Raw genomic sequence first — 24,679 nt, 5'->3', positions numbered from 1 at the left:
TGCAAATAATGCTGCTACCATGGACACGTTTTCTTTCAGGTATTCTAAATTTCCTCTTTCCTGACATTTTCACAATAATTTCACCTAGTGACTTCCATACTTTTTTGTACCTCCCCCATATCTTATAAATGAATGAAATGCTTATGTGAGAAGCTGGAACTTTCTTGTAAGGAAACAATAAATTAACACAATCGTGAATCAAATTCCTTTCTTCAATATTAAGCTCCACTTCTTTTATTTTTTACAGAGCTTCCCATGACATTTGTCTCCACCAATGTATTTGCCCTCATGTCTGGTACACTTGTTCCTCTCACTGTATTTGTTCAACACCTCACGATTATTTACTAATAATTGCTCAATGTATATGACACATGCCGAGAGTTATGTGGGGGTGTTTAATATGTTTGTGAGGAAGAAAGAAACATACCAATACAAGGTAGTATTTGACTGGTGCCATAAGAGTGATACAAAGAAGTCAAAGCATTTAGATCACACACACACACGTGTGCACACACACACACTCACACATGCGCGCACACACACTCACACGCGCATAGAAGTAAGAGTGGCTCGGGGGTGCCTGCATGAGTGGTTTCGGCTAGAGGAATTCTGGGTAGGCTTTATGGTACAAGTGGAACATGAATTTAACCTTAGATGGGTAAGATTTCAACAGAGGGAATTCTAAACAAAGGACAGTGTTATCCAAGGTAGGAATATGGAAATATGGGAAAGAATGTGTCATAAATAGGGAATGATTTGCTGTATAGTTTTACTTATAGTATGGGGATATTACAGCAGTTAGGACTGGTGAGTAGATTGGCATCAGATTTTAGAAGCGTTAAGAAATTAGAACTTTATTCCAAAGACATTAATTCTTAAGCTTTTCGAGCAGGATTACACAATCCTGCTTTAATTTTTTTATTTTATTTTTTAAAGGAGAGGTAGAATGAATAGGCAATCCAGGAAGGATCAAATAGGGGGATTTATCAAAGGCTAAATCAAATTAGCCTCTTTTTCGAGACCATTGTGGTGATCTAAGCAGAAAGTGGTAAGTGCCCAAACTAGAATGATAAATATTAGAATTGGGGTGGCGGGGATGAGTGATCCATCATGACCTGCAAAGGAAAAAGCAATTTCTATTTGATCTAACTAGATTGTCAGTTCCTGAGAGCAAGGATTGTGTCTGCATCTTGTCTCCCCAGTGCCCAGTACATGCCTTGATCCAGAGAAATGTTTTATGGTGAATAAATATCCTCCTTTATTATCTACTTCATCAAATTTCATATTGTCTGCTTTCAAATAATTATGTCTTCATAAGCTACTAATTAATATATATGTACTTTTTCCCCCAGCAGAGCTAGTTTTCTGTAAAGAACAGAACTCCATAAAGTTAGAGCAGCTTTTCATTCACTGTAAATCAAAAGAGAAACAACAATGAAGAGCCGATTCTGGAAAAGAGGGCGGAGGTTTTGGTGAATTGCTCTCAGTAAAAATAATGAAAGCGCTTTTGAAGCTGAACTCATTTGCCTGGAGCACATGTGAGTCTGGTTTATTAAGGCATGATAGAATGATTATTAGAAAGACTACCGCTACTAATAATACGTATCATATTATTCACATTATATCCTTAAAAGTCATGATATACAGCAACAGAGAGTCACCTAGGAGATCGAACAGGGTTTTTACTACAATGAGAGAAGAATGTAACATGCTTTGCTCTATTTCTGATGTGAACTCTGTAAGAGCAAAAAGATTTCATTCCCTCTTGTTGTTGTTTAGTTGCTAAGTTGAGTCCGACTCTTGTGACCCCATGGACTGTAGCCCACCACGTTCCTCGGTCCGTGGGATTCCCCAGGCAAGAGTACTGGAATAGGTTGCCATATCCTTCTCCAGGGGATCTTCCCAACCCAGGAATCACACCTGTGTCTCCTGCATTGGCAGGCAGATTCTTTACTATTGAGCCACCTGGGAAGCACCCTTCATTCCTTGCACAGTTCATTAAGTATATTCTGTGATGTTTGAGTCCTGCACAGGAAAGAATCCACTAACAGTATGAAAATGGTCTTAAGTTTATTTTGAATTGAAAATAGTTTGCCAAGCTTTCTACCATGAAATCAGTGAGGATTATTGCATGCTATTGATTTTTTCTCTCTCTGTTTTGCATCAGTTAAAAAGAGGAATGTCAATAAATTACTACTTAACTACTTCAGATTAGCTGTTAGCAAGATAAGGGTGCTGAATGGTGCTTAGCTCCAAATGGTGAAATTGACCTCATTTAAACTACCAAATAGAACAGGCAGATTTATCAGGTACTCCGTAAAGTAAATATTTAGGAGTATTTGACAAGTAGGTATAACTGATTCTATCCAAACCTTACAATAAGAATTCCATTATAAGTTGCAATAAATATTGAAAGAAGATGTGTCCTTCAATTGAAATATTTCATTTAAGGAAAATAGAACATATTTCTGTTTTAAGAGGGAAAGATTATTTTATAACATATCTAAACTGAATAGGTACACACTGGTGGACTTTGGAAAATATTTAAAATATCTAGCAATTGAGATTTGCTAACTACAGGGTTCTATTGAACCTGAGACTTAGGGTAAATTATTCATTCATATTGAAAAGTCTTGCTATTCTTGAAATGTATGTATATATATTTACATGGGTTTCCCGGGTGGCTCAGGGTAAAGAATCCGCCTGCAGTGCAGGAGATGTAGGTTTAATTCCTGGGTTCAGAAGATCCCCTGGTTAAGGAAATGGCAACCCACTCCAGTATTCTTGCCTGGGAAAGCCCATGGACAGAGGAGCCTGGCAGGGTATAGTCCATGGGGTCACAAAAGAGTTGGATACAACTTAGCAACTAAACAACAACAAAAATATATAATGTACATATGTGTATATATACATATTTTATACACAATATGGTGATCTTTATGGAGAAGGAAATGGTAACCCACTCTAGTATTCTTGCCTGGAGAATCCCATGGAGGCAGGAGCCTGGTAGGCTTATAGTCCATGGGGTTGCAAAGAGTCGGACATGACTGAGCGACTTCACTTTCACTTTCACTTTATTATAATTTAGGAGAGCAGAATTTTTTACTCTTTTAAAATATTTTCGCTTTATACTGGAGTATAGTTGATTAACAATGTTGTGTTTCAGGTGCATAGTAGGGTGATTCAGTTATGCATGTATTTATTTCAAATTCTTTTCTCATTTAGGTTATTAGAGAATATTAAGCAGAGTTCCCTGTGTAGTATAGCAGAGTTTTGAAACAAAATGTTTACTGCTGGTAACATATGACTGTGTGTGTGTATTAGTCGCTCAGTCATGTCCAGCTATTTGCTTCCCCATGGACTATAGCCTGCCAGGCTCCTCTGTCCATAGAATTCTCCAGGCAAGAATACTGGAGAAGGGTTGCCATTCCCTTCTCTAGGGGATCTTCCAACCCAGGAGTGGAACCTGGGTCTCCCACATTGCAGGCAGATTCTTCACCTTCGAGCCACCAGGGAAGCTTTATCATATGATTAATAATGTCCTAAACATAAAAACTGGTGGTATTATATAAGGAAAGTGAGTGGGAATGAAAGTTAAAGAGCATAACATACTTGAATAGTGTAGTTTCAAAAGTTTCAAAGTTAAAATGGTGTGTTTTTGCCATTCCTCTCTTTACTTTTTCCTCAACAGTAAACACTGCATTATATTTTATACAAATGATTCAAAGCTGAGCAGGGAAAAGAAGAAGAGTTCAATCTGAAGACAGACCATTTGTTGGAAGCATGAGGATCTGGTATGATTTAATGGGCTGGTAGGACAGCACAAGAAAATCACACTTGAAATAAATCTAATAATAGAGATATCTCCCAATAAGCATTTCCATCTAGACAAGACATTTTTGTTTTGAAAGAAGGGCATTATCTCTCTTAATAAGACATGCTGGTCATGGAAGAGCTAGAAAAGCAAAGCTGCTGGATTTGGTTAAGCCTGAAGATAAACTTTTTGGAATGTCTCAACAGAAAAAGCAAGGAAAAAAAGTGTTCATTTTCTTCTTTCTTTTCACTTCAGTAGCAGACATGTGCCATTGGGCTCTGATAGAAAAATGGACACGCACACTTTACTTTCAGAGTCAGTGTGAGACATAATGCAATAGACAGGGAAACTAGTCATGACTGGGTTTATGGCAGACCTTCAGTTCACAAAACGCACAAGCCTGAACAAGCCAAGATGAGTCACTTCATGAGGTTGTATCCTAATATTACATAAAGATTTCTGGTGAATGGCTCTGTGGACTCTAAAATATCCCTAAATGATCCAAACTGTCCTGAAAGTTTTATATCTCATTGAAAGTAAGGCATACTCTATAATTATCTCAAGGTATCAATTTATACATTTAGTTGCAAAATATCAAAAATATACTTTATAACAAACAGAAAGCAGTAAAATAAATCTTCTAAGAGGCAATGTAAAATTTTCAGAATGAGAAAGTGGTTCAGCTTATCTCTGGTAAATGAGAAACTTTTTCTGTGCAGAAGGTTAAACCACTGATGCTGATAGGAAGGAAAAATAAAGAGCCAACAGCTTGGTTATCTGTTGAGGAGTTTTGTAATCACCCTGAGTGAGTCCCTGGTTTTTCCTATGTCAATGGGCAAATCTCATGCTAATTTCTTTTTGTCTTCATTTCCTCAACTATAAAAAGGGGATAATAATACAAGCCTGTCTCAGAGGGGTATGGTGGGAATCAATTAAGGCCCATAAAGTGTTTCAAAGGCCAAAGATAAAAGACAACAGGCTAAATACAAAGCTTTGTTATTGGCCCTGCAGTTGATGGAATGAATATAAAAGCTCATTTAATGTTGACAAAATTATGAAGCATCTAAATTTTCAAATAAGAATTCTGAAATAAGAGTATACTTTCCCAAAGCTATGTGACTTAAATATATGAATTGATTCAAAAGTGTGGTTTATTTAAGTGCTCTATATTTAATTTCTCAACCTCGGCTAATCAAAGAATAGAAGACTAGTTTGAAAATAGTGATTATAACCAGTTAGAATTTTAAAAATATGTTTTATTCATTTTTTGTTTCACCTCTGCATGTTCTTTGTTTGTTTATTGTTATTTAGTTGCAAAGTCGTATCTGACTCTTTGCAACCGCATGGACAGTAGTCCCCCAGGCTCCTCTGTCCATGGCATTTCCCAGGCAAGAATGCTGGAGTGGGTTGCCATCTCCATCTCCAGGGTATCTTCCTGACCCAGGGATAGAGCCCACCTCTCCTACATTGCAGGTGGACTCTTTATCACTTAGCCACCAGGGAAGCCCTGTATGTTCATCAATAAGTTAATCAGTTGTTTGTTTCCGAAGAATGACCAAGTCCAGAGGAACTTCTTTGGTTGTGGTGGGGGTGGGGTATGTGGAAGAATGAAACATTTAATGTGTTGCCACCGTGTAACATCAAGACAACAATGATTCAGCTTAGAATAAAGTTGATATTAAATTCTGCTTGAGTCAGGACATTTAATCAAGGAAAACATATTTTCTCTAAATGTTTGAATTTAAGAGCCAACAGAAAGAATATATGAAAACAACATTTTTCATTTTCAGAAACATGGCTCCTATTGCACAACCGCCCATGATATATTAAGTTTCTTGGATGCTAAATGGCTAATGTGAAAACAAAGATAATGATGAATCAGTTACCTCTATGTTCTGTATTAAGAAAAAAATACTTGTCACCTATTTTAAATGAAACCGAAATACAATTCGGTTTCATTTAATTTCAACAAGTGGCACTAAGTAAATGAATAGTTTTACCCTTTGAAATATCCTTAAGTTTATCAGTAGTTTGTAAATGATTCCAACTAGAGCCAATAAGACTCTCAAGATATTATTTCCTAATTAAATAATTGCTCAACTGGATGAAAGCTTGGATGACATACATTAGCAATGAAACTGTCATACCTCAGAGTTCTACCTTTCTTAGGCATTTAAAAATTAGTATGAGCCTTTAGTGACAATCTTTCCTTGGGTTGATTCATGGGAAGAATTTCTTACTGATGTTTATTTTGCTTTGGGTTGGGCTGTAAAACTACTCTACAATAACATAACTTAGGAGGTTGTTATTTTAGAATTATTATATCCTGTGCTGGTTGTGGTCAAGAAAAAAGACAGGCTGAAAAACAAGTAATATACCTTTAAAACATTTACTAGTGCCATCAAAAAGAAAAAAAAAAAGATTTAGTTTCTTTCCAGTTAGAATGTCATCAATAATTCACTTCATATAATTTTTGTCATTGTTGTTAAAAACTCATTTATCCTTTACCCCAAATTCTGAATGTAAACATTAACTGTCAAGGTTGATAGCCACGCAATTACCCAGCTTAATTTTGGCTAGAAGATGAATGATTCACTGCTTTCTTGTGTGTGATGAGAATGCAGAGCTCTGTATTTTAAGTGGCTCTCTCCCAGAGGGCAAATCTTGTGGGTTTCACTGCCCAGCCCATTCAGAAAAAAATAAAACTCATGGAGGTTATGGCTGAATACTGACTGAAATGACATTGGAGGGACATCTTATAACTTGTCAGTGTTATTAAAATGGTTTTTCATTTTTCACATTGTTAAATTTACATTTTTAAAGGATTTTCAGGCATTAGGAAATATTGTCAAAGTTATCTTTTGGATTAGTTGTTTTGCATACCCCAAACTTTGAAAGGCTCCATAATAAATAAACATCTTATTTTTGCTTTGCCCGGCATCTAGCTCTTTTTGTATTCACAGTTCTGTAGTCTGTGAAGCAAAAATATTTCTCCTTTCCCTGGGTCTGTTATGTACTATCTCTTTTAGTTGATAGAAGTAAACTGTTTTTACCTCCAGTGACTGAGTCTGCAATTACTCTGCAGGTCCCTCTGCCCAAAAAGTGCCAAAAAACATTTCTCTATTTATTTCTGCTAAATAGTACACAAGAGTAAAAGCAGATCTTTTCATTCTTTTTGATGCACATGTGTTTTATTATATCAGATAGTTGATGAAAATGCCTGATTAGAATATCGTCTAGAATTTTATAAAGAAAGACTGAAGCATTCCATTTAACACGGTTCAGCAAAGGTGTATTCAGAACGATTCACCCGGAGAGAAGGGATAAGTAGAAGTTCTCAGTCCTCAAGGACCTTGACATGTTTCTGAGATAGTGCAGGAGGTATTCGTTCCGTTTGATAAAATGACAAGCTATATATTGCAGTAGACTATAAAGTGCTAAGGCCCAAACCAATGAAATCCACACTCAGAACAGAATATAATTTTGTATACAGAGTAATCTCTTGGGATCTTCAAATTAAATTCTTTTATTTTATTAATGAAATTCCCGATATTATAAGGAATGATGTGATCAGTAATACATTTGTATCTAGTCAAATGGTCACATTCTTGATTTTTCATAACCCCAAGGGATGCAAAGATAATTCGTAGATACTCCTCATCCTTAATTTAGCTAATAGCATCTGTATTTTCCCTTCCCAAACTTCTTAAACTTTTAATAATGAATAAAATTTAAATGTGTTTTTTCCCCTATGTGATAGTTACTATGTTTGTTTAGGTGGTAAAGAATCAGCCTGCCAATGCAGGGGACATGAGAGATGTGGGTTTGATCCCTGGGTTGGGAAGATCCCCTGGAGCAGGAAATGGTAACCCACCCCAGAATTCTTGCCTGAAAAATCCCATGGACAGAGGAGCCTGGTGAACTACACTCCATGGGATCACGACTGAGCAACTGAGCGTGAGCATGAAGTAACCTGAAGAATAATGGGTTCCAAGAATAAAATTTATGTAATATAGAATATGGAAAATATATAAAATAACAGCATTTAGTTGCTCAAGAATTGACTCCAGGCTAAGGCATTCATTGAACCCTGATTTAACATAAGAAATTGTTATTAAGCTAATGAGCATTTTTTTGAGCCACATTCAAGACCTTATGCATAGGCGTTTAGGACTCAAAAATGAAAACCTATGATCCTTACTCTTAAAGAATTCAATCTAGTAAATGGGGTAAATGCATGAGGAAATAAATTGAATACACAGAAATAAGTGCTGTGGTAGACACTGAGAACATCAGGGATGGCTTGAGAGAGGAGCTGAGTCCTTTTTATAAAAAAATATTTCCCATTTCTTATTTTATTTCTCTTTTTAAATTGTATGTTTTAATTGGAGAGTCACTGCTTTACAATGTTGTGTTGGTTTCTGCTGTATAACGACACAAATCAGTCATAATTAGATATCTATTCCTTCCCAACCCCCCATCCCATCCCTTTCAGTCATCACAGAATGCCGGACTGGGCTGCCTGTGTTATACAGCAGCTTCCCACTAGCTATCTGTTTAACACATGATAATGTATATATGTCAGGGTTACTGTCTCAGTTCGTCCTACCCGCTCCTTCCTCACTGTGTCCAAAAGTCCATTCTCTACATCTGTGTGGGAGGTGAGCTCTTGATATTCTTGAAGACAGAATGGAAATTTGCTGTATGAAGTAGAGGGAGAAAGGGCATTTCAGGCAAAGAGAACAAAATGTGCAAAGGCATCGCGTTTTGAAAAGATATGTGAGAAGTTCATTGTGGCTTGGACCTTGGGGTTGTGGTAGGGAGTGGGAAATGAAATTGGAACAGCGTATGGGTTACACCATGAAGGGCATCATACCCAGACAAAAGAATCTGGGCCTTTATAGAGCAGCTAGTGGGAAATCAAGGGAAACTGGTAAACAAAAGGGAGGATGTAATCACATTTGGTAAGAAGATAATTGTGGCAGGAGAATGGAGTGGAGGTGAGATTGAGGTGAGACTGAGAAATCAGACAGAGCACCATGTCAGTAATTTGAGATAGAAGTCAGGAAAGCCTGAATTAATTAGTGGCAGTAGAAATTGGGGCTAAAGATCATACTTTGAATGTATTTCTGAAAAAAAAAAAGGTAGAATTTGGGTATAGAGGGCTAAGAAGAGGAGGGACTCCAGAATCAGTTTTTTTGCTTGAGAGATTTGAGGATGTTGATTCCATTAACCATGAAAAGAAAGGAGGGAATGTTTTCATTTAATTGCTCAATCATGTCCGACTCTTTGTGACCCCATGGACCTTGATCCGCCAGGCTCCTCTATCCATGGGATTTTCCAGGTAAGAATACTGGAGTGGGTTGCCATTTCCTTCTCTGGGGAATCTAGGGATTGAGCCCAAGTCCCCTGGATTGGCAGGTGGATTCTTTACTGCTGAGCCACCTGGGAAGCCCAAGGAAGGAGTGAAAAGATTTACTTATTTCAGTTTTTTTTTTTTTTCAAGTGCCTGTTGAAATAGCCAAGTTGACAGGCATTTCAACTGGTCTAGGACTTGAAGACAGGATAGAACCAGAGATACAGATTTGGGAACCATGAGCATCTAAAGTGGCTTCTAGAATGTGGATGAAATCATATATCTAAACGTGTAGATGCTGGCAAAAGACAGGAGATTCCTAGGTCAGAGAAGGAGGGCTACTACGTATAGCACATCAGGCAGCGCACACTTTGTGTTCAGGTCATTTGTGCCCCCACAAGCCTTAAGCAGCTGATGTGCAGTGGTCCAGGCAAATACTACACAAGCAGGGGGGTTCCATCACAGTGGAGGGACCCTGAGCTTAGGAACCCCCGGTCAAATATAAGGGAACTGCAACCTTTGCCCAACATTATCTTAATTGTGCTGTGCAACAAACAAACCTGCCCTCTGCTCTAAAGAGACATACTCCTTCATTCTTCCAAGGTTGTTCTCTTACAAACATCCTTGAAAAGATTATCTGGTGGCGTGTGGGTCATGGGAGTCAGTTCCTTTGCTTGCACAATAGGCAGAAATGTGAGAGTTCCATGGAGGACAGTTTCCCAACAAGCAGTTTCTAAGTATTCTTTTCTTCCTGTCTTTCTTAAACCTTCCTTGCAACTTTTTTTTTTCTTGGCCACACTGCATGGCAAGCTGACCAGGGATCCACCCTGTGCCCCTGGGTTGGAAGTGCAGAGTCTTAACCACTGGACCAGCAGGGAAGTCCCTAAACCCTTCCTTTTTGTGTTTCTTATTGTCTCCTCTTTATTTGCTTTTAAGATATGATTTGATCCACGAGAAATATTTTTTAGTAATAGGTATCTCTAGTGACAAAATTCAGCGGAAATAAAAGATATATCTTTAAACCTATGAAAATAAAAATTCAGGCCCCAAAGTGTTACGGCAGCAAAGGGTTGCAAAAGAAATATTTTTGAATGCACTTTTGAAGTAGATACTTCACCATCTCTAATAAAAATTCAACATCAGGAGTGATCGGCTTTTAACATTTTTATTTTTTAAATTTATTTTTGGCTGCACTGAGTCTTTGTGGCTCCAGCGGACTTGCTCCAGTTGCCGAGAGCTGGGGCTCCTCTCTAGTTGTGGCGCATGGACTTCTCATTGGTGTGGCTTCTCTTGTTGGGGAGCATGGCTCTGGAGTGCCAGGGCTCAGGAGTTGTGGCGCACGGGCTTAGTTGTCTCATGGCACGTGGAATCTTCCCAAACCAGGGATCAAATCTGTGTCCCCTGCATTGACAGGTGGATTCTTAACCTCTGGAGTGTTAGAGAAGTCCAAGAATGATCTTTTTGACAAAATCTCATTCACTGTTAATGATTAAGCTTAATTACAGTTATGCTTTGAGTAAAGACAATTTCTAAAATCACAACAATTTTATGCTTAGTGAAATAAGTCAGACACAGAAAGACAAATACTGTACCTTACCACATATCTAAATCTGGAATCGAAACATTAAAACAAATGAATAAATATAACAAAACAGAAACAGACTCATACGTGTAGGAAACAAACTAGTGGTTACCAGTGGGACGGGGGAAGAAGGCGGAAGTAGAGGTAGGGGACTTAGAGGTACAAACTACTGCCTATACAATAAATAATCTCCAGAGATATATTGTACAACACAGAGAACCTGCCAATATTTAGAGGAGTATAGTCTATAAAAATATTGAAGCACTATGTTATACACCTGAAACTAATACAGTGTTGTAAATCAACTATACTTCAATTAAAAACTTCATTAATTAAATTACTAAATAAAATTTAAAAAGGAGTGTAAATAATTGGTATAAAAGTCTGCCACACAGGAGATGCTCAAGTGAAAGTGAAAGTCACTCAGTCGTGTCCGACTCTGGACAGTCCATGGGATTCTCCAGGCCATAATACTGGAGTGGGTCGCTATTCCCTTCTCCAGCGGATCTTCCTAAATCCAGGCATTGAACATTGCAGGCAGATTCTTTACTAGCTGAGCCACCAGGGAAGCCTGTAGATGCTCCAGTGTACTTCTTAATATTACTGTTGTGGCTGATTTGTGGTATTGTGACAGCCTAAGTAATTTCCAATAATAAAATAAGAGTATTACAAAACGTAAAAAATAAAATCACAACAAAATTATTTTATTTGGTTTTGTCTTAGTTAGAAAATTCATAGGCAAAATCAAAATAAAACAAACTAATTATTACTGAATTTAATAATATGTAATGTGGTCATTAATAGTAGAAGTCATAAATTTCTATAAGAATGTCAATGTGTTAGTTTTACTTGATGGGCACACACACATAATTTTCACTGTAAATATTAAAAGATAAAGGTCAAACTACAAACTGTCCCAAATCTGGATGACTGTATTGTACTATGGATAGCATTATTGCTATTTATTTAGTTATTCTTCTCTCTGTTTTTAGGCAAGCAAGAGCATTGCACTTGCCTACCTCCTTGAGATGAGGTGTAGCCATGTGGTTAGTTTTGGCTTAGGTAATTGTGTGTAGAAGTGACGTATGTCACTCTCAGGAGGAGACATTTATCACCAGTATCGTGGAAGCATGTGCTGATAAGGAGGTGTCGTAATACCAAAGCGGAGTCTAGAAAGTGGACCACAAAGTAAAGCAAGCCTCAAAGGGTTTCATGTGGGCAAGAATTAAACTTTAATTCAATGAAACCCCTGACATTTGAGGTTTTGCTTTTCTTTTTATTTCTTCTTGGCTGAATATCTACTTTATAATGATGCTGCTGCTGCTGCTAAGTCACTTCAGTCGTGTCGACTCTGTGTGACCCCCCGTAGACGGCAGCCCACCAGGCTCCCCCGTCCCTGGGATTCTCCTGCATCTTTTTAATTCTGAATTCTGATCATATTGAATGCTATAAGAGCCTTGTAGATCTAATGCCTCCATGCCTGTTCCCCCTGTCCCCCCAATTGTCCATTGTCATATTTTAATGCCACTGGATTTTACCGTGACATTCAGACTCAGTGGTATGGATAGTGGCTCTGTATGTTTGTGCTTTTGAGTCCTGAGAGCTAGTTCATTTGGGCCCAAGCTCAGAATGTTTGTGAGAAAGATGTCTCTTAGTATATATCTATATGGAAAAGCCTTTGTCCCTGAAGTAGATGGTAAACCTATATACCAGGCCACTGTGGTGACTTAAATGCAATCCTTAAAAGGTACTGATAATAATACATAATAACTTATAGATTACTTCTGAGATTTATTTATTTTCTTCCCTGAGAAGTTCTGAGATGCCTGACTTTTAGAGTATAATATGTCTTATGCCTTTTTTTTTTGGTAATGTGCTCTTCTTTGGTAGAATATAGTTTTTGAGGAAATTATTTTATTTAAATAAGCTTAAATGAACTTAAAATGCCGTGTTATATTGCTTTTGATTCTTTTTGTATCCTAAGTATTTCAAATAGAATATTTACAAATGAAAAAAATAGATACAAATGGACTAACTCTTTTCACCAATCTTTACTGAGTCCTTTTTGTTGTTCAGTTGTTCTGTCATGTCTGACTCTTTGCGACCGCATACACTGTAGCCTGCCAGGCTCCTCTGTCCTTCACTGTCTCCCACTCAAATTCATGTCCACTGAGTCAATGATGTCATGCAACCATCTCATCCTCTGTCATCTTCTTCTCCTCCTGCCTTCAATCTTGCCCAGCATCAGGTCTTTTCCAGTGAGTCAGCTCTTCCCATCAGTTGACCAAAGTATTGGAGCTTCAGCTTCAGTATTAGTCCTTCCAATGAATATTCAGGGTTGCTTTTCTTTAGAGTTGACTGGTTTGATCTTCTTGCCAGCTGAGGGAATCTCAAGGGTCTTCTCCAATACCATATTTCGAAAGCATCGATTCTTCAGCACTTAGCCTTCTTGATGGCCCAACTCTCACATCCATACATGACTACTAGAAAAACCATAGCTCTGACTATATGCACTTTTGTCAGCAAAGTGGTGTCTCTGCTTTTTAATATGCTGTCTTGGTTTGTCATAGCTTTTCTTCCAAGGAGCAAGCATCTTTTAATTCAGTGGCTGCAGTCACCATCTGGAGTGACTTTGCAGTCCAAGAAAATAAAATTTGCCACTGTTTCCATTGTTTCCCTGTCTATTTGCCGTGAAGTGATGGGACCAGTTGCCATGATCTTAGTTTTCTGAATGTTGAGTTTTAAGCCGGCTTTCTCACTCTCCTTTTTCACTTTTGTCAAGAGACTTTCTAGATCCTCTTTGCTTTCTGCCGTAAGGGTGGTGTCATCTGTGTATCTAAGGTTATTGTCATTTCTCCCTGAAATCTTGATTCCAGCTTGTGCTTCATTCAGCCCAGCATTTCTCATGATATATTCTGCAAATAAGTTAAATAAGCAGGGTAACAATATACAGCCTTGATATTCCTTTCCCAATTTTGAATTAGTCTGTTGTTCCATGTCCAGTTCTAACTGTTGCTTCTTGACCTGCATACAGATTTCTCAGGAGGCAGGTCAGGTGATCTGGTATTCCCATCTCTTGAAGAATTTTCCAGTTTGTTGTGATCCACACAGTAAAAGCCGAAGAAGATGTTTTTCTGGAATTCTCTCGCTTTTTCTTTGATCCAACTGATGTTGGCAATTTGATCTCTGGTTCCTCTGCCTGTTCTAAACCCAGCTTGTACATCTGCAGGTTCTCACTTCATGTACTGTTGAAGCCTAGCTTGGGGGATTTTGAGCATTACCTTGCTAGAATGGGCTTCCCTGGTGGCTCAGGTGGTAAAGCATCTGTACCAGAGGCAGGAGACCCAGGTTCAATCCCAGGATCAGAAAGATCCCCTGGAGAAGGAAATGGAAACCCACTCTAGTACCCTTGCCTGGAAAATCCCATGGACAGAGGATCCTGGTATTCCACAGTCCATGGGGTTGCACAGAGTCAGACACTACTGAGTGAGTTCACTTTCACTTTTCTATAATGAGAGATGAGTGCAATTGTGCAGTAGCTTGAACATTCTTTGGCATTGCCCTTCTTTGGGATTGTTGTTTTTAGCCAAGAATTGTGCTAAGCACTGAGAATACAATAGAAAGCCAAAACAGATACTGTAGCAATTTTCACAGACAGACATAAATTAAAGTGAATATATAGTTACAAGGTAAGACTGTCGTCTAAGAGAGAAATATAATTCCATGAGAATATATAATGTTCATATATAACATACAGGAGGTCAGAAAAAGCTTTCCTAGTTTCCAGAGTATGAATGGGAGTCAACTGGGCAAAGAGAGGAGGAAGGGAAGGCCCTGAAACACAGATGGGGAGAACAGCATAAGCAAAGGCCCTTTGACATGAGAGAGCATGGCACATTTCACGTGGCAGGAATACAGAGAGTAAGGGATGAGTGGGCTAGACAATGTAGAGTATTATGGCCCTTTACATGGAGACTGGATTTTACCTTAAGAGCAATAAAAAGCTATCCAAAGTTTTTAAACCTGAGGCTTATGTGACCAGATTAAGTTTCAGAAAAGAACATTCTGTTGCCAGCATGAAAAGGGTACTGGAATGAAGAGGCTGGATGAGACTATCATCGTAGATCAGAGTAGAAAGGAAGGTGTGTTGTGTATGCTCAGTTTTGTCTGACTCTTTGCAACCCCATAGGTTGAAGCCCACCAGGCTCCTTTTTCCATGGAACTTTCCAGGCCAGAATACTGGAGCCGGTTGGCATTGCCTTCTCCGGGGGAATCTTCCTAACCCAGGGATTGAACCCACATCTCTTGCATCTCCTGCATTGACAGATGGATTCTTTACCACTGTGCCACCTGGGAATATTCCAGAAAGGAAGATGGTTACGACTAGAGAGTGGTCATCGCGGTGGAGTAAAGTGGAGCAGTAGAGAGATAGTTCAGATTCACTCTCTAGAACTTCATGATGAATTGAGCATTCTGGGTGAGGGAAACGTGAATGTCAAAGAATACGATACATAGTCTCCTGGCTTGTATAACTGGATGGATGGTAGTGATTTCACTGAGAATACAGTGGAAGAGAAACTGGTTTGAATGTGGGTGTACGTAGGAAAGGATCACGAATTCAGTATGAGACCTGTAGATTTGAAATGCCTTTGAGATAGCCAAGGTGAAATGTTAAGTAGATGTTTGAGAATATACATCTGAAATTCAGATGAGAGGTCTGAGATGTGAGACAGAATTTTTAAAAAGGTATTTGTAGATAATTTGTTATGATGAAGTTCAATTGTGAATGACAGAAAATCTGAAATAACAAGGGCTTAAGAAAGAAGATTTTTCCCCCATAGAAGTTTAGTACAAGGCTGTTCAATGGAAGTACAGTGCAAATCACATATGCAACTGAAAATTCTCTAGCAGCCATGTTAAAAAGGTAAAAAGAAACAGTTGTAATTAATTTTAGTGATATATTTTAGTCACTCAATGTATACAAAATGTTATAGCTAGACATGTAACCAATATAAGATTATTGAGATATTTTACAATTTTTTTATAGAAGTCTGCTATGCATTTTACACTTTAAGCTCAGTTTGAATTTGCTGTATTCCACATGCTCGACGGCCACATATGGCTGAAGAGTAGCATATGGAACATTGGAGTTCTAGAGGTAGGAGGTCCAGGCATGATGTAACCCTTGACGGTGCTGGAGACCCAGGCTTCTTCTGCATGACCTCCATTCACAAGATCACTCTGTCCAGAAGAGCTGATACGTTCCATTCACTAGGTCTGTATTCCACTAACGGGGAGGAAGACAAGGAAAGAGAAGAGTATGTCTTTTCCCTTTAAGGTTGCATCTTAGAAATGTGTGTGCCACTTTTATCTGCATCCTTTTGGGAAGAATGTAGTCACATGGCTTAAAGACCCTGTACCTAACTACAGGGAAGTCTGGAAAATGTAGCTTTTATTTCAGGTGGCTGAATGAGTAGATACAAATCAAGAGTTCTCTTGCTACAGAACCTGTTGGGGAACAACCATCAGTCTTTGCCAGTGTCTGCTCTATACACCCTTCTTCCTGTGTAAATAATACATTCGCCGCTATCTTCCTAAGAGAGACAATTTCAAAGTCTCAATCAGATCAAAGGCCCGAAGTCTAGGATCTGAATAATGTACGGTCTTTCCTACCAGTTCTAAATGTGGCTCCTCTTGGTTCAATGAGCTACAAACTGAAGGATAAGTTATTTGCTTCTCTTATCGTATACTGCGGTGATATAGGAGCAAGACAGCTAAAATAGAAACACCCATTTGGTAAAGGGAAGAACCAGTATCCCCCAAATTCCAATATACAGAAATAGGTAAGACTGTCTTCTCTGGGAGGAGGGTAAGTTCTGAATGAGCCCTTCCTCACCCCGACCCCTTTGGAATTCCTGGTTCTGCTTCCCTGGAGGAACTCCCTTGCCCATCATCCTCTTTGGCCCTGCCACTGCCCTCTGGGTGGTTCTTCATTGTTCATATCTTCCATGGTAAGATTTCACTATCTTCCAGTGAGATAGCCGTTGGAGAGGCTACTGTACCCCTTACTTTCTGTTGGTTCTGATTTAGATGCCCAGTGTGTTATCGGAATTGAACAGTCTCAGCCTTTTACAAGCTGGTCTTGTGGGAATTCTTTGGCAGTAGAGTGCTCTGTAATCTAGTACACTTCCAGTCTGTTTGCCACTGGTCCGTTCCATATGTAAGTAATGACCACCAAAATACTTGTGTAGACATATTTTTTTTGTTTTTTTTTTTTGCATGAAAACTCTGGTATCTCTTGGTAGCCTTTGAGTTCTGCTCATTTCTCGTCACTCAGCTAATGGTAACTAGGGAGTCAACTAAAGCAACGGACAGGTTGGAGAAGGCAAAAGTCTTAAATCCATCTCTTTAGCAACTTTGGTAAGATAGGGAATATGCACTGTTAAGACTGTGGTTTCTAGGCACTGAAAGTGTTAGTCACGTCAGTCACTCAGTCGTGTCCGACTCTTTGTGACCCCATGGACTGTAGCCCACTAGGCTCCTCTGTCCATGGACTTCTCCAGGCAAGAATACAGGAGTGGGCTGCCATTTTCTACTCCAGGGGATCTCCCCAAGTGAGGGATTGAACATGGTTCTTCCACACTGTAGGCCGACTCTTTACCCACTGAGCCACCAGGGAAGCCCTAATTGATCAGATTTTCAGTTCTCTTTGTTTGCAGGCTATCAGCAGAGTAGCTCTCTCTCAGCAGAACTGAAGTCCTTTCCAGCTTTGCTTGAAGTCTGGCTAGCTGTAACTGAAGCTTGTAAGAATTTGGCATAGCCAACCAGTGTTCTTACATTTTCTGACCATTTTCCAAGTACCACATTCTTAATTAGCAAGTGGTCTACATTCTGAGTTATTGCAAGTAACAGTTTTATTAAATATTTTCCAAGACCAAAGAGGCTTCCTTGATAGCTCAGTGGTAAAGAATCTGCCTGACAATGCAGGAGATGTGGGTTGATCCCTGGGTCAGGAAGATCCCTGGGTTGGGAGAAGGAAATGGCAACCCACTCCAGTATTCTTGCCTGGGAAATCCAAAGGACAGAGGAGTCTGGTGGGCCGCAGTCCATGGGATCACAAAAGAGTGACTTAGCAACTGAACATCAACAAAAGCTGTAAGAAGGGCTGCTACCTTTCCAGCCCATAGAAAGTATTCCCACTACTTTCACTAACCAGTACCACATAGTTCAGGTTCTGTGTTTGAAGCAGCATACTTGGTACACAGAATTTTGTCTTTTCAGCTTGATTGTGTGTGGCAGAAAATCTCAGATAACAATGACCTAGAAAAAGTATTTTCTGTCTTGTAAATGTCTTGAAGTAGTCAATTCAAGGCTGCTTTGCCCGTCCCCTGTGTCAGGGATCCCGGGTCCTTTTTTCTTGTTCTGTTGAGAGTGAACCTCCATTCCCAAGGTTACTTCATAACCCAAGCTGGCTGCTATCAGAGTATGAAGCATGAGTTGATGATGGAGATGCGGTGTCGATGGTGTTATGCTCTTTGTCATACTGTTGCCTGGTCTTAACTTGGAAATATTTCTTGATTGTTCACTGGTCAGAAATTTAATTATGATAATTCTAACCTCAGGTTTTTGATACTACAGCATGTTTCTACTTCTCTCAAAGATAACCTTGGAATTCTCAAAATAAATCTGACTTTTGTATATACATGAGAGATTGGGTTACCACAGCAAATGAGCCATAACAATGATGGCAAACTGGTGTTTGGTAACTGCTACTCATTTGTGTAGTGATATTTGTAATGCCCTTGTTGTTATACAGTCATGCAGTCATGTCCAACTCTTTGTGACCCCCATGGACTGTAACCCCCTACATATTGATTTTTTGCTTGTGTGATAACAGTGTTCTATTGTTTTGAAAAAATTATTGTTTTCAAAAAATTTAATTTAACTCATAAAAAATTATTGAATCACTTATGATTTGAGATCAAGAACAATTACCCCCAAACTCAATTTATAAAGAAAGATAACTACTCCAGACAGGTTTGTGTTTATGAGAGTCTCAGTGAGTAACCATAATGTAGAAGTGGAAAACTTCTATTTAAAAATTAAAGTTTACCCCCAGTGCAAAGATTTTCTGTACAAATGGAATGTAAAAAAACTAATTTTGAAACTGATACAGCTCTATTTGGGAATCTTCATTTATACATAATAAAATTAAAGAAAATGAAGATGAACTTGAAATACTTTCTTTTAAGATATCAGTAAAACAAGATAATCATTATCAATCAAAACATTGTAGTCTCTGAAACAAAAAATTGCTTTCAAAGTTCATCTGAAAGTTATCAAATAATAAACAGAGTTAATTGAAAATGAAGGGCCAGAGAAAATTATTTGGAGATTACACATGTAATTATTCCTTTCCATTTCTTCCAACTAATATATAGTCAGAACCCTTTTACAGCAGCTGGAAAAAAAAAAACTGTAGAAAATTTTGTTCAAGGATTAATCATGACAAGTAATTGATGCCTTCCTTCTTATGGCTTCCCAGGCGGTGCTAGTGGTAAGGAACCTGCCTGCAAATGCAGGAGACATAAGAGATATGAGTTCAATCCCTGGGTTGGGAAGATCCCCTGGAGGAGGGCATGGCAACTCACTCCAGTATTCTTGCCTGGAAAATCCCATGGACAGAGGAGCCTGGTGGGCTATGGTCCTTAGGGTCACAAAGAGTCAGACATGACTGAAGCGACTTAGCACACATGCATTTTGTTCTTATAAAGCATTTTTATTAAAAGTGTATACTTTATTTCTTAAAAGGGATCCAGATTGGAAAAGAAGTAAAGCTCTTAGTGTTTGCAGATGACATGATACAGGACATAGAAAACCCTAAAGATAGTATCAGAAAATTACTAGAGCTGATCGGTGAATTTAGCAAAGTTGCAGAATACGAAATCAATACATAGAAATCACTTGCATTTCTATAGACTAACAATGAAAAATCAGAAAGAGAAATTAAGGAATCACTCCCATTCACCATTGCAACAAAAAGAATCAAATATCTAGGAATAAACTTAGTTAAGGAGACTCAGAAAATTATAAGACACTAATGAAAGAAATCAAAGATGACATAAATAGATGGAGAGATATTCCATGTTCCTGGATAGGAAGAATCAATATTGTGAAAATGACTGTATTACCAAATGCAACCTACAGGTTCAATGCAATCCCTATAAATTACCAATGGCATTTTTCACAATTCATATGGAAGCACAAAAGACCCCAAATAGCCAGCGCAGTCTTGAGAAAGAAAATGGAGCTGAAGGAATCAACCTTCCTGACTTTAGATTATATTACAAAGCTACAGTCATCAGGACAGTATGGTACTGGCACAAAAAGAGAGATATAGACCAAAGGAACAAGATAGAGAGCCCAGAGATAAAGTCATGAACCTATGGGTACCTTGTTTTTGACAAAGGAGGCAATAATATACAATGGGGCAAAGACAGCCTCTTCAATAAATGGTACTGGGGAAGCTGGACAGCTACCTGTAAAAAAATGAAATTAGAACACTTCCTAACACCATACATGAGAAACACTGGGCTGGAGGAAGCACAGGCTGGAATCAAGGTTGCTGGGAGAAATATCAATAACCTCAGATATGCAGATGACACCACCCTTATGGCAGAAAGTGAAGAAGAACTAAAGAGCCTCTTGATGAAAGTGAAAGAGGAGAGTGAAAAAGTTGGCTTAAAGCTCAACATTCGGAAAACTAAGGTCATGGCATCTGGTCCCATGCTTCAAGGCAAATAGATGGGGAAACAATGGCTGACTTTATTTTTTGGGGCTCCAAAATCACTGCAGATGGTGACTGCAGCCATGAAATTAAAAGACACTTACTCCTTGGAAGGAAAGTTATGACCAACCTGATGCTGCTGCTGCTAAGTCACTTCAGTCGTGTCTGACTGTGCGACCCCATAGACGGCCTCCTACCAGGCTCCTCCATCCCTGGGATTCTCCAGGCAAGAACACTGGAGTGGGTTGCCGTTTACTTCTCCAATGCATGAAAGTGAAAAGTGAAAGTGAAGTCGCTTAGACGTGTCCGACTCTTAGTGACCTCATGGACTGCAGCCTACCAGGCTCCTCCGTCCATGGGATTTTCCATGCAAGAGTACTGGAGTGGGGTGCCATTGCCTTCTCTGATGACCAAGCTAGACAGCATATTAAAAAGTAGAGACATTACTTTGTCAACAAAGGTCGGTCTAGTCAAGGCTATGGTTTTTTCCTGTGGTCATGTATGGATGTGAGAGTTGGACTATGAAGAAAGCTGAGCACTGAAGAATTGATGTTTTGAACTGTGGTATTGGAGAAGACTCTTGAGAGTCCCTTGGACTGCAAGGAGATCCAACCAGTCCATTCTGAAGGAGATCAGTCCTAGATGTTCATTGGAAGGGTTGATGTTGAAGCTAAAACTCCAATACTTTGGCCACCTGATGCAAAGAACTGACTCATTTGAAAAGACCCTGATGATGGGAAAGATTGAGGGCAGGAGGAGCAGGGGACAACAGAGGATGAGATGGTTGGATGGCATCACTGACTCGATGGACATGGGTTTGGGTGGACTCTGGGAGTTGGTGATGGACAGGGAGGCCTGGCATGCTGTGGTTCATGGGGTTGGAAAGATTCGGACATGACTGAGCAACTGAACTGAACTGAACTAACACCATACACAAAGGTAAACTCAAAATGGATTAAAGACCTAAATGTAAGACCAGAAACTATAAAATTCTTAGAGGAAAACATGGGCAGAACACTCGATGACATAAATCAAAGCAAGATCCTCTATGACTCACCTCCTAGGGTAATGGAAATAAAAACACAAGTAAACAAGCGGAACCTGATTAAACTTAAAAGCTTTTGCACAGCAAAGGAAACTATAAGTAAGGAGAAAAGACAACCCTCAGAATGGGAGAAAATAATAGCAAATGAAACAACGGACAAATAATTAATTTCCAAAATATCCAAGTGGCTCATACAACTCAATGCCAGAAAAACAACAACCCAATCAAAAAGTGGGAAAAAGACTTAAACAGACATTTCTCCAAAGAAGACATATAGATGGCTAACAAACATGAAAAGATGCTTAACATCACTCATTATTAGAGGAATGCAAATCAAAGCTACAATGAGATATCCCCTCACACTGGTGAGAATGGCCATCATCAAAAAGTCTACAAACAATAAATGCTAGAGACGATGTGAAGAAAAGGGAATGCTCTTGCACTATTGGTGGGAATGTAAATTGATACAGCCGCTATGGAAGATGATATGGAGATTCCTTAAAAAACTAGGAATAAAACTATCATATGACCCAGAAATCCCACTCCTAGGCATATATTGTGAGGAAACCAAGACTGGAAAAGACAAATATCCCATTGTTCATTGCAGCACTATTTACAGTAGCTAGAACATGGAAGCAACGTTGATATCCATTGACAGATGAATGGATAAAGAAGTTGTGGTATATATACACAATGGAATATCACTCAGTCATTAAAAGGAACATATTTGAGTCAGTTCTGATGAGGTGGATGAACCTAGAACCTATTATACAGAATGAAGTGAGTCAGAAAGAGAAAGATAAATATCGTAATCTAACAGATATATAAGGAATCTTGAAAAATGGTACTGAAGAATTCATTTACAGGACAGCAATGGAGAAACAGACATAGAGAATAGGGAGGAGAGGATGAGATATATAGAAAGAGTAACATAGAAACTTACATTGCCATATGTAAAATAGATGGCCAATAGGAATTTTCTGTATGGCTCAGGAAACTCAAACAGGGGCTCTATATCAATCTAGAGGGGTGAGATGGGGAGGGAGACAGGAGGGAGGTTCAAAAGGGAGGGGATATATGTATACCTATGGCTGATTCATGTTGAGGTTTGACAGAAAACAACAACATTTTGTAAAGCAATTATCCTTCAATAAAAAGATAAATTTAAAAACAGAAAATTGTATACTTTATTTCTGACTTTTCATGGTTAATTCATTTATCTTTTAAAAAATATTTATTTATTTGGCTGCACTGGGTCTTAATTGTGGCATGTTGGATCCTTGATCTTTGTTGCAGCATGTGGATTCTTAATTATGGCATGTGGGATCTAGTTTCCTGAGCAGGGGTCAAACCCATGCCCCTGCATTGGGAGTACAGAGTCTTAGCCACTGGACTACTCTTAATTCAATTATCTTAATTCAAATGTAGTGTTTAATGTATTTTTAAATATTTTGAACAATTTATCTATGGAAAATTTTTATCACATGGATAATGAATGTTTAACATTTATATTTTATAAATTTTCATTTTTATTTGATATCTAATAAATCTATAAACTTTTATAGTTAAAGATATTCAATATTTAATTTAGCTAATTTTTAACCTTTAAAATAAAATGATAGCATTTATGCTGGTGTTTTAGAAGTGCTTGAAATAATAAAGAGTGAATTATATCAGTAGTATTTTCACTTTACTCCAGAACCGAAACTACTAATTCATAACAATAAAAGCATAGATTTACTTGGGACTCACAGTGTAGTAAAAGTATTTAAAGAGAGCTGAAACTATGTAGAACACATTTTCAGCCTTTTCCGGGTTTGAGAGCTGTATATGATGTCCTTCCAAGCTCTCATTGTTCATAGTGAGCAGGCTGTGATCTGTTGGAATGGTAAAATACCAGGACTGGAAGTAGAATCGATGGCATCGTCCTGACCTATTGAAGTTCAGATAAACGCAGAGGGTAACTGGGTGTGCTTTCCATAGCCAAGCTCTCCCTCTTGAACTTTTAGAGTGGGAGTTGACATCTGGGATTTCCCCCCCACCCTCAATGCTTTATTGAATCCAACCAAATCTGGTCTTAATTGTTGGGCAGCATTGGCTTCTTGGGTGTATGTCTAGAACAGTCACACAGGACCTGTGCTCAGAAGGGCCCCTTGCCTGATTTAACGCTCTGCTGTTGCCCTCTTGGAATTCTTTGTTTTGAGCCCTGCATTTTCATTTTGCGCTGGACCTTGCAAATTATGTAACCAGTTCTGTTTCAGTGATTTGCTTCTATTTTCAAAGGAAGAATGATATAGTTACTCTCCAATGTATGTCTAATATATGATTAATTTCTTTTTTTAAAAGACGAAGCTGGGGTTTATTCTATTTAGGTATTAAGGCAAACTGTCCCCAGTCGGAGTTGAAGCAAAACGAATGCCTGATTACTACACTGAATTCTCTCTTCTCATTAACATCTCTCTTCTGTGCTCCTTCCTGGACTTGCGTCAGGTCTTCTCCCTGATGTCTCATCATGAAAAATGCAACAAGCATCTATATTTTTCACTTAAGAGACATACCTATCAAGACATACTTGCTTTCTCTTCCAGTACCGTACAGATCTAGGCTGTGCCATTGGAAAGTAGCCTCAGGTGATCCATAGTAATTCCTCCAGGGTTTTTCCATCATGGCTTTAACCACTCTGGGAAAGGGGTCTGTCATAGAGAAAGTGCTCAGGGGAGAGCACACCTGCTTTAGGACCTCCTGATCCTCACAACAGTGACCCGTTTTATTCTGTCTACCAATGACGCCCTCAACACCAAGGACAAAAGAGAAAGGAAGGATGTGAAAGATAAAGTATCCTATTTTTTTTCACGCATTCATTCCCAAGACTCAGCCTTTTAACCTGAAACATCCATTCAACTTGTTAAAACATCTTTCAGGTGAACAAATCCTTGCATTCATTTCTAAACCCTGCATCCTTGACCAGGTGTGGGCTTTGCCCTTCATTCTTAGCCTTAAGGTGATATCCACATGGGCTTTGTAACATTTGTAGCTTAGGAAGTAAGTCTAAAGATTTCTGTTACCTCTTGAAATAGTGAAATTAAGCAACAACA

The sequence above is a fragment of the Capricornis sumatraensis genome, chromosome 7, assembly GCF_032405125.1.
Source record: "Capricornis sumatraensis isolate serow.1 chromosome 7, serow.2, whole genome shotgun sequence".
Taxonomy (NCBI): domain Eukaryota; kingdom Metazoa; phylum Chordata; class Mammalia; order Artiodactyla; family Bovidae; genus Capricornis; species Capricornis sumatraensis.
This window is presented reverse-complemented; position numbering follows the sequence as displayed.